We start from the raw sequence: 10,252 nt of genomic DNA, 5'->3' as shown, positions 1-10,252 counted from the left end.
TCCTTAAAATGGTTACATTTGTTGAAGGAAGAATGTGAGTGGATGTGGATTTGGTTTCATGGTCTGAGCCTAAGAGCTGGACCCAGAAACACTGACTTCTAGTCTCAACTCTATACATCTAGTACTAGATATATTATTACTTACTCCCCCTGGAAAAATGATGTGACCCCCTTGCCTCTGTTTCCCTGTTTATAAGGTGCACAAATGGTAGTTCTCAATTTAATATATAAAACTATTTGAGGATGAAAAGTGCTGTCTAAGTGCAAAGCTGCTGCTGCTGCTGTTTTTAAATTTATGATAATGGAATATCTTGCTGCACATGAACCACGTATTGTCATGACCACCAATCATTTATTGAAAGGAAATCACTCACGGGTACTGCAGCTAACTATGGGAACTCGAGAGAAATTGCATAAAATTCCTTAAATGGCTTTAAAATCAACCCGTCATGCCTATAAAATAAACTGACACCTGGACCTAGCTGGAACAGTCTACTTAGTATAGAGTAAGCTGGAGGTCCTTGTCAGGTCATTGAAAGCGAGATGGTGATACAGATATCTGAAAATTGACTGATGCAAGGGAGGCTGTTGTTTGTTCTCCCCAGTTCCTATATAACAAAAGACCTGGTCTGTAATGCACAACAGAAAAAAGTAATACTTGTGCTGTTGCTGGATGCAGTGGAAGGCTGCATTTCTGTTGTTTTTTTTTTTTTCTAGTATTGTATAGAGAATACTGTGTGTAGTATTGACAGCGGGGTATTAAGTTAATTTTTTCATTTACTTGTAATCAAGAAACTTTGTTTTACAATGAAGTGCAGTAGAGTAATATGGACAGGGCAGTCCAAGCACCTGGTGTGGGGGGACCAGGGCAAAATAGCTGCCACCACAGCTGCATAATTGTGCTGACAGCAGCCAAGTCACCATTGTCCCTGTGTGTCACAGGTACCCTGGGCACCTAGCTGCTTTACACATCTGTAATGGTGGGTGTGTGTGTGTGAGAGAGAGTGAGCAGAGGCATAGCAGCACTGTACTGTGCCTGGGGTAGTAGCAATGCAATTGGTTGCTGCTCTGGTTGCTACTTTTACACCCCCTGCAAAGGTGGGGCCCAGTGCTACTGCTCCGGTCATTTCTCTGTCTCTCTGTAGAGTAACTGGGGAGAGTTCAGTAATACTGACTAATCTTTGATATATTTTGCCTCATGGCTTAAGAGAATTAATTTTGGACCTTTTAAAAAAAAAATAGTGATGAAACGCTACTCTGTGCTGAGAAATTCTGAAGTCTGACATTTACTTAAAACCAATAGCCTCAGCTACAATTGGATGTCATTCCCTATAATCTATCAACCAGCTGTCTAGGTGAGCTGTCATGCATCAACCTACTCAGATGTCCAGTTCATAACCCTGAAAATAAATGTATGATTCATGACAGTACAATGGAACATTAATACCATTTGAAACATGCTCTTTTAATTGGTCTTTTCTTTGAGTGGATATCTCTTCTCAAGTCAGTGGGGGGTGGGGTGTGACAGGTGTGTTGCAAATGAGCCCTGTGCTCTCCAAGTGCTCCTCTAGCCTCCTTCCCTTGCCTGATCTGCTTGCCTGATTTTCTGCTCCCAGCTCTGTGCTCCCTGCCCAACTTGCTGCTTTGCTTTCTGTTTCCTATCCTATCTGTCACTGTGTTGCCTGCCCCTTCCCCAGTCTACTGCATGCTACATGCGGGGATTACTTGTGCCACTTGTAGCACCTTTGCCACAGGTTGGCCACCCCAGTTACAAGTAGTTTGTTATAACTTGTAGGAGAAAACTGTTATAAGGTAGTGTCTAATGTTTGCATGTAGGTTGGGACAAGAGTTTTTCTATTGTAGTGCAACAAGTATTTTACATCTCACTTGGCCCGACAGTTGAAGCTTGCAGCAATATCCAAACATAAATGCCAATAAGCTTTTTTTTCTCTTGACATTATAAAAAGCTTTTCTATCCTGAATTACAAAACCATGCTATTTTTGTTTACAGATTTTACTAAGGCAATCATTGTTTACTGTATATAGCAAAGGAAGTATAACAACTTTGAATAGCTATTAATGGTGCAAGAAACTACCATTATGTATGGGAAGAGATTAAAAAAATGAGATGTCAGTTCACAGGGTAATCCCCCCAGAATGAGAGAGAGTTCATATGAAAAATTGTGAAAAAATAAATTGAAGAGTCAAATTGACCTGATAGATCATTAATTTCTAAAATTCTATAGAGAAGTGATATTGTAAATTCACTCCATACCAAAACCATTGTTAAGGTTGGGAAACCCTGCAGCATGTATAACCACAGCTTTCTCAGTTTTTACAGTCCTGGAAAACAAAAATGATCTCTCTTTTTCTGTGTTTTTTAGATCACTTTAAAGATGCAATATATTCTAAGCAAGAATTGTTTGTAGGACTGAATCTCAGACTACATGTGTACCAGGTTGTACTACTCGAGTAATAAAGAATCTGCATTTACAGTAACAGTGCGACAATGAAGGTGATCAACTTTTTAGTCTATAGTTGAGACTTGGTGTGAACTGAGATCCCAGAATACATAGGTCAACAGAATGATTATGTACTTGGTGAGTGAGTGAGAACTTATTTTGAAGGATTACTTTTAAAGGTGCTCCTATCTTAATTGTCTTTCTTTTTTGGTGTATTTGTGTATATAGTGTGTATATATATTTGTGTGTGCGCTTCTGATTGATCAGTTAAGCTGGGGTTTTTTCATGTACTAAAGCAAATTACTATTGATGCAGCATTCCAGAAACTGCTGTTTCAAAACTGAAAGAGAAATTCTACTCCTACGAAGTCCTACTGCTTTCTGACTTCAGGGCTTGCTTTTCCCAGGAGTTGTTATTGAAAATCACATACACCTTTCCACTCACGGATCTATGCTTGTAAATTTTAACCTTTCTTAACCTAAGAGCAAACTATAATAAAGACAAATGAAAGTTGTATATACTACAAAGGGGAAAATGCTGGTATCAAGAGACTTAGAAAATGTGTTCTAAGAGCAGGAGGGGAAATAATCACTTGATGCCTCCATTAAGTGTTTCAAGTAACTAAATTAAATTTACTAGTCAGTGTACTTTTTCTTCTCATTTCTCCCTTCCACAAGTGGCTAGAAGATTTATTAAAATCATATTTTGATATTGCTTCTGATGTACCTCTATAGAGTGGTATATTTTCTGCCCTAATGGTAGCTTTCTGGCTCTGTCTTGTTAAAGAACGTCTGTCTTAAGCAGTAATTTGACTGATGGTTTAACAGAAGCCCAAATTCATTTAGGGTTTTACATGTTGATAAATTGTGTTTTGACAGATTATTGTTGAACCATTTTCATTTTTATGTCTTACACCTTAGCAAAAATGTACTGATGTTTTAGAGGACACTTCTACGTACTCTTGTTCAACAAGGCAATGGTGTTATTTTCCATTGTTCCAATTTTTTTAATCTAAGTTTTTGAAGGTTTTCTTATAATGGGATGGGGTCAGCCCAAAAATTGGGCAATTTTCTTACCTGTCAAAAGAAAAATAAGAGAAAAATATGAAGTTAGAGGAGGGAAAGAAACTGGTATATACAGGACACAACCTTTTATGTAAAATCTAATAGGATCCCCATACTTCTGTGAGAAGGCACAGTGCCAGGTAGCAGTCTTGGCTGCAGATGCCTATGACCAACACTGATGGAGGGGGGAGCAGTGCTCTGCTGTGCTCTGCATCTTGGCCAGGCTCCCTTTGTTGTTCATTTACTATGACTTTATTGGAGATTTTATTATTGCAAGTTCTGTTTTTTTCATGGCAAACATCAGTGATAACTTAGTTTGTGAACCCACCCAGAGTATCTGTTAAATGGACTTTAATTCTGAATTTTAAAATTTCTTCAAAACTTAAGGTTCTTGATGACATGAATAAATCTGTGTTTAGGCAGTAGTAGGAGTTGCATTGCTACAGGACTGGTAGAAAGTATTCAGAGTAGGGATGTGAAAGGTTAAACAGTTAATCATTTAACCGATAAGAGCAGTGGTAACTGGTTAGCTTACCGGTTATCCTTTTGCTCCGGGCATGGGCAGTCTGGCAGGGAAAGGAAGCCACACAGTGCCCCAGCAGGACTTGGAAGGCAGCAGGGCAGGCAGGAGGAAGGGAGAAGCAAAGAGGAGGGGAGGGGGACTAGTACCCGTAATCTAAGAAGAAAATAGCCAGTAGCCTAATGACTCATCAGTTAAGCAATTAGCTGCTTGTTCACAGGTGCTTCCTCCCTCCTAGCATAGGGCTTCATGTGGGCTGTAATGTCTGGCTGGGTTTGCCTTCTTCCACCTGCCCCCAGTCAGAGGCTCTGGGAGCTATGAGTGGCTCTCAGCAGCAGCTGTCTCTGAGCTGCTGTTTTATCTGTTAATCGTTTAACTGATATAATTAGAGGAGGTTAAACAAACATTTTTTAAACAAGATTGGCATCCCTAATTTGGAGAGGGTTGCGATTTTGTTCCTCAGTGTGCTACCTTTCTAAATATATGCTTCTTAAAATTTACCTGTTTAATGTATGAAGACAGAAAGGATATTTCATTTTTTTTTTTTGTATACCTTCACTTGAGTGTATTTGGGTGTTATGTTTTGGATAGAATTACATGAGATTTGTGTCAGAACAGAAGCAATGAGTTTACCTCATGTATAGTGTATATATATTAGCTGAATGGTAACTAGCTCTTTTTCTGATTTTTGACAGTAGTGAAATGACCATATTGAATATCCTATTTTGCATGTGGTGCATTGGAGCTTTGCAGGGCTGGAAATGTCTTTTACAAATCTCTGATGTTCTGTTGTTTGTTGGTCTTTCAGTATAAAACCTCTTCTAGCCCAACTTTCTGGGGGGGGAGAGGGGGTGTTGAGAGGGGGAACCCATCCGTTCTAGTAATAGGATGCAATCACTCAACTTGAATTTGGACTTGTTATATAAAGTTTCCTCTTGGCTGAGTGGTATCGTTGTCATAATTCTGCAGTGTCTGATGTTAGAGAAATCTGTGATGTTGTTCCATACAACATAATTAATTTATTATGGTATGATTTACACTGTTTATGCTGGGCACACTGCCTAATGCTTGACATTTATTTTGCCCTTGTTCATCTGCTCAAGAAATTCTGCTTTCTATACTGTGAGAATTTGTGGGCTTCATTCTTTGGTGCCCTTCTCCTTGTGCAGTCACATACACCAGGTACAGAGTGGGTCTGTCTACGTGTTCGTTAATGCACTTTTGGTAATGTGCATTAAATTTAATACCTCCATTGTGAGGCACTAGAAATTGTGCATTAGCCTATTTTAATGCTTATTAGTGAAAGTGCATGGTTTTTTTTTAAATGTGCATTAAAATAGGCTAATGTATTAAAGTGCACATATAGATGTGTCCAGTGTGTGTCAAATGGGATTAGAATGCTGGCCTAATCCTGTAGCACTTCAGATTCAGTCTGTTGAATGAAAGGAGCAGGGCAGTGGAGAATGAGCCTCATGACCAGGGATCCTGGTTTTCTCTGATTTAAAAAAAAAAAAATTGCAAATTCTCTGACAAACCCCTCAAAATCCGTTACTAAAATTTTTAAAAGCCCCCTGGAGCACCCCCAGTGCCTCTCACTGCCCCCAGCCCTGCTGGTGCCTCTCACTGGCCCCAGAGCCCCTGCAATACTGCTGGTGCCCCTCACTGCCCCCACAACAGCCCCCCCCGCACTACTCGTGCCTCTTGCCCCCCACCCACAGCCCTTGACCCCCAGCCTTGCTGGAGGGGGCCTCCAGCTGCCAGGGCTATGGGGCCAAGGACCCAAGTCTGCAGCTCCCTGCCCCCAACAGCAAGCAGCTGCAGCAGAAGCAGCATGGAGCGGCTCTTCCACTGCTGCCGTCAGCTTGGGTGGGGGTGGGGCCAGCTCCTGGCTCCTCCCAGCCCCCTGCAAGCCCCACTTACCTCAGGCTCCAGGAGAAGAGTGAGGCTGAGCTGAGTGGAGCCAGGGCTGACTGAGAGTCTCAGGCTCTGCCTTTTCCCCTCCCACTCCAGGCAGGACTGGGGTTTCCTGCCCTGTTTGCAAACAGCTTTTGCAGGCTTGAGCTCAACCAGCCTGCAGAGTTGTTTGCAAAAGCAGGGAAAATGAGGTTTCTCTGCTAAAAGGAGAAAGCCGCATTTTCTCTGATTTAAAAAGTGGAAATCTGTGGTTTTCTCTGTTTTCCTGTGGGAAACAGAAAACCCAGATCTCTGCTCATGACTGACCTAGGCAGGCCTTTCCAGAGGCAAAATTATTGAAATAATCTTTGATAAAATAATTAAGGGGCCTTAGAGCTAGGTGAATATATCTGGTGCTAAATCTTCTATTTATCAGTATATTGCCACAGTGTTGCCGGTGTCTACCACAGGTCTTCAGTTCTGGCAACGAAGAACCTCTTCTAATGACAAATGTTAGCCTTACCACAGAGTGCCAACAAGGAAAAGGCATCATATGTGAGGACTTGTATTAAAATCATTATACTCAGTTAAGTGATTCTACTGCATTAAGTGCATTAATCAGAATATCTGGTTTGTCTGATGTAGGCACATGTTCTAGGAATAGGACTGGCGGCCATCTCATAGCAAGCCAGATAGTGAAGATCAAAATATGTTACTCTTTTGGGCCAGGCTTCAGATAGAGACCTTAAGGTGAAGGATTTTGTTTTCTAGGTAAATTCTCTGGTGGTTTTCATATTCTATTGACAGTACTAAGCATGCCAATGAAAATCAGCATTGCTCCTGTACCTGAAATTTATTAATCCTAACACAACCTAGTATCGGCAGTCCCCTGAGTTACTCTTCCTTGCCGTTTCTTGTATATTTTTGGATGATACAATCATTCCAGATTATGCAAATTACCTCATTCAGATTAATCCATTTTGAGTCTTGAGAATTAAGGAGAGGATTTTAATGTAATTGTTAATAGTTTTAGTGAAATGACACTGAAATCTATTTCAGAGTATACTTCATGATGGCAAAGTCGGTACAAATTTTCAGGGCAGTGTAATGTTGGGAGAACTGAGTTCTCTTTATTTTACTTTTAAATAGATCATTCAGTTATTCAAAACGGCATAGTATGCTTGGAAATAAATGGTTCTCTTCAGCTGGTATGTTAAATCTGCTAGTAGCTGCCATAAAATACATGGTGTCATGAGTCCTATTATGGTTTGGTGTTTGTGGCATGGCCAATGTAGTCTTGTTGGAAAATCTATGTTATGCTGTATCCGTTTATGATATTGGTGGATGGATAGATTATGACCGTGTGCATTGTGTTATGCTGGCTATGCATATCTTTATAGGTTTGGATATGGGAAAATTCTGGAGGCTCACAAGCATTAGAAAAATACAAATTTGGGGGGCTGGCCTGCATGCTTTTTAGATCCCAGTTAAGGTAAAGTATTGGTCTTTGAATCTGAGGCTGGGGGTTCAGTGGCCCCAGTTATTAGGCCTGATAGAGCCTGCAGGAAGGCTGATCTCCAGTACTCTAGCAAGGACCACCAGGGATGGCTAGGGCTAGCCAGATGAGAGGGTAAGGATCTGTTCTTGTTTTATTTTCTGGCTCCAAACCTATGGTCTGTTTTGTTTGTATAATTCTTTCATCCTATATAATAAATCCCTTTGCTGTTTGACTCCTTACTGATTGCTGGTGATATTCCAGGCTGACTCTCTGAATGGAGAGGGGGACCTGTAATTTCTTCCATAACCATAAGGTTGGGGCTACTTGTGGCTGGCAGAGTCTGGTACAGAGCAGTGGAACTGCAGAGTGCAGATTTTGGGATAGGGAGCAATCTAGGGGTAACCCCGATCTGTTCCTTGGGGCCAGTAGCAGTACAATGAGGAGAAACTCAGGGGTCCCCCATCAATAGGGTAGTGTTGCAAGGGTCTCAATTGCTTTGGAACTCTAAAAGGGCAATTGTGTGAAATCAGTTTGGAAGTACAAGCAAGTCACAAAAAAGAAGACCTAGATAGGGAAGACAAATCTGGCCAAATGAATTTGACTTAATCTTGCCACACTTTCCAGAAACTTTCAGAACAGCACCTCCTGTGAAAGTGTCAACTTCTTGAACAGTGTGTCTATTCCATACCTGGCAGTGACAATGGATTCCTTGTTCCAGATCCCACATATAATATAATCACTTCTTGCTGCACGCCAGTCACACCTAGTGCTGCTCTCTTTCTCAGGGGTGCTCATGAGACTAGTGCTCACTGTGCTCAGAGCTGCTCTACTGGCAGCTATTTGACATCTTTTCATGAGATGGAAAGCATTAAGCACGTGTCTGTTGTCTAAATTGGGCAAAACAGGGTAAGGTCACTGATAACTTTGGCACAGTATGACAGTAACTTCCAGAAAGTGCTTCTAATATATTAAAAAAATTAGGATCTTTGAAATCTTTATTACTGTTAACAACAAAAATATAATGTTTCTTTTTTATTCACTTCACACATTTAATGAAGTGCTGTGCTCTGACCTATGAAGAGATCATTTTACTCATTGATGCAATGCAGCCATTTTTGAGCTGGAACACCACAGGGGCGCTTTAAAAGCAGGGACCTTTCCTGCATAACAGTATACTGCAAGCAAAAGGAGAAGAATGCATTACTTAAATGAGACCAAAGTTAGAATGAAATTACCCACATTGGAATTTAGGCAACATGCTGGGGTCAGGAGCTCCCTTTCATTTTATGTGCATCCACAGAATGGCATTTCTAAGAGGGCGTCTCTTCCTTTTTACTATCATATAAGCATTTGTTAAGTGTGGACGCAGAAGAAGCCTACCTATTGAATCACTTCTCCCATCCAAGTTGTGACCTGTTCTGACCCTTAGCTTCAGAGATCTTACAATACAAGGAGGTACAGCTGGAAGTCATGATAGTATTGGTTTTGGATGCTCTGCTATGTTTAAATATTTTATGAGCTTCTGTGATCAGGAAGCACAATACTATTAACTTACATGAATCAGGTTCTGATGTATGCATAAACATATATATTTTACAAAATATGCCAAGATATTTTTGTTTGTGCAGTTTTAAAAAACATAACCAAACATTTCAAATGTAAGTGGCTTTCACAAGTGTTGAGCATCTGTAGCTCCTGTTGAATTCAGTGCCTTTAAAAAAGGTTGTGCAAGTGTTTGTGTTATAGTGTTTTACTTCTAGCTGCTTATAATATTGCAGTCTTTTAGATTTGCCCTCAGTCTGAAATTAGATTATTTTGTGAGTTGAAGTCTTAGTTGATCTTTTTTTTTTAAATGATGGGGGGAGGGAGGGGATATTTCCCCATTTTTATATCTGTTTTGAAATCTAACTTGTATAGAAAAATCTGTTACATCACAAATAGTAGATAAACTCCTAATGCTTTAAAAGGGTATGTGCCTATCAAAGGTCCATTGGAAATCAGCTGATTGTCAGATATTATGCTGGTTTAAAAGTGTGCTTTGCACAGGATTTTTTAAAGTGCTCTCTTATTGTGGTAATTCTGTAAATGTAGGCATGGGCAGATCCAGGATTAAGAAAAGGGGGGGAATGGTATGGCAGATGCCACTTTCAACTTTGCAGACTGTTGGGGGGTTGGAGGCAAGGTATTGCTGGAGCCCTTAGGCTAGTAGGGAACACCAGAGGGCAAGGATCAAGGCGGGAAAGACTAACCTTCTTGCTGCCACCACTGTTCCCTGTGGAGCTCGGCCCTTGTGCAGCCACTCCCTGTACTCCCCGTAGCCCCTGCCTGAGTGGGTTGAGAGGTCCTAAGGCTCCCCCCTTGTCTGGGGCAGTGGATAGGCCCACATTTCCTGCCCCGCCCCCTTACCTGGTCCAGCAGGTATCCCCCATTGGCCCAGCATCTCCAGTTCTGGAGAGCAACTGTGTGGGTTGGTGGACTTGGCAGAGGGCAGGGAGAGGAGGTGCAACGGAGTGCTGGAGAGGAGAGAGGCTTTACCTAATCCGGGAACTCACAAACAGTCTCTGCTGCTGTGGCTTAGTCTGCGTGCCCCAGTTGTTGCTCCGATAGCAACAGCACGGTGCACCCGAGGGATGCTGCAATGGTAATGCTGTGAGGCTGCTGCTGGGGCATGATTCCTCAAGGGTGAGGGAACCATTCTGGCACCTTTAAGTTGGCACCTTGGGGCTGATGCTCTGCTCACCCCCCTGAGTTACTCTGAGGATTTACCCTTCCTGCACCTGCTTTCTGCCTGTCCCCCACCAGCCCAGGAGCTCCAG

Source organism: Gavialis gangeticus, unplaced genomic scaffold (assembly GCF_001723915.1).
Source record: "Gavialis gangeticus isolate Ggan-Ray unplaced genomic scaffold, GavGan_comp1, whole genome shotgun sequence".
NCBI lineage: Eukaryota > Metazoa > Chordata > Crocodylia > Gavialidae > Gavialis > Gavialis gangeticus.
This window is presented reverse-complemented; position numbering follows the sequence as displayed.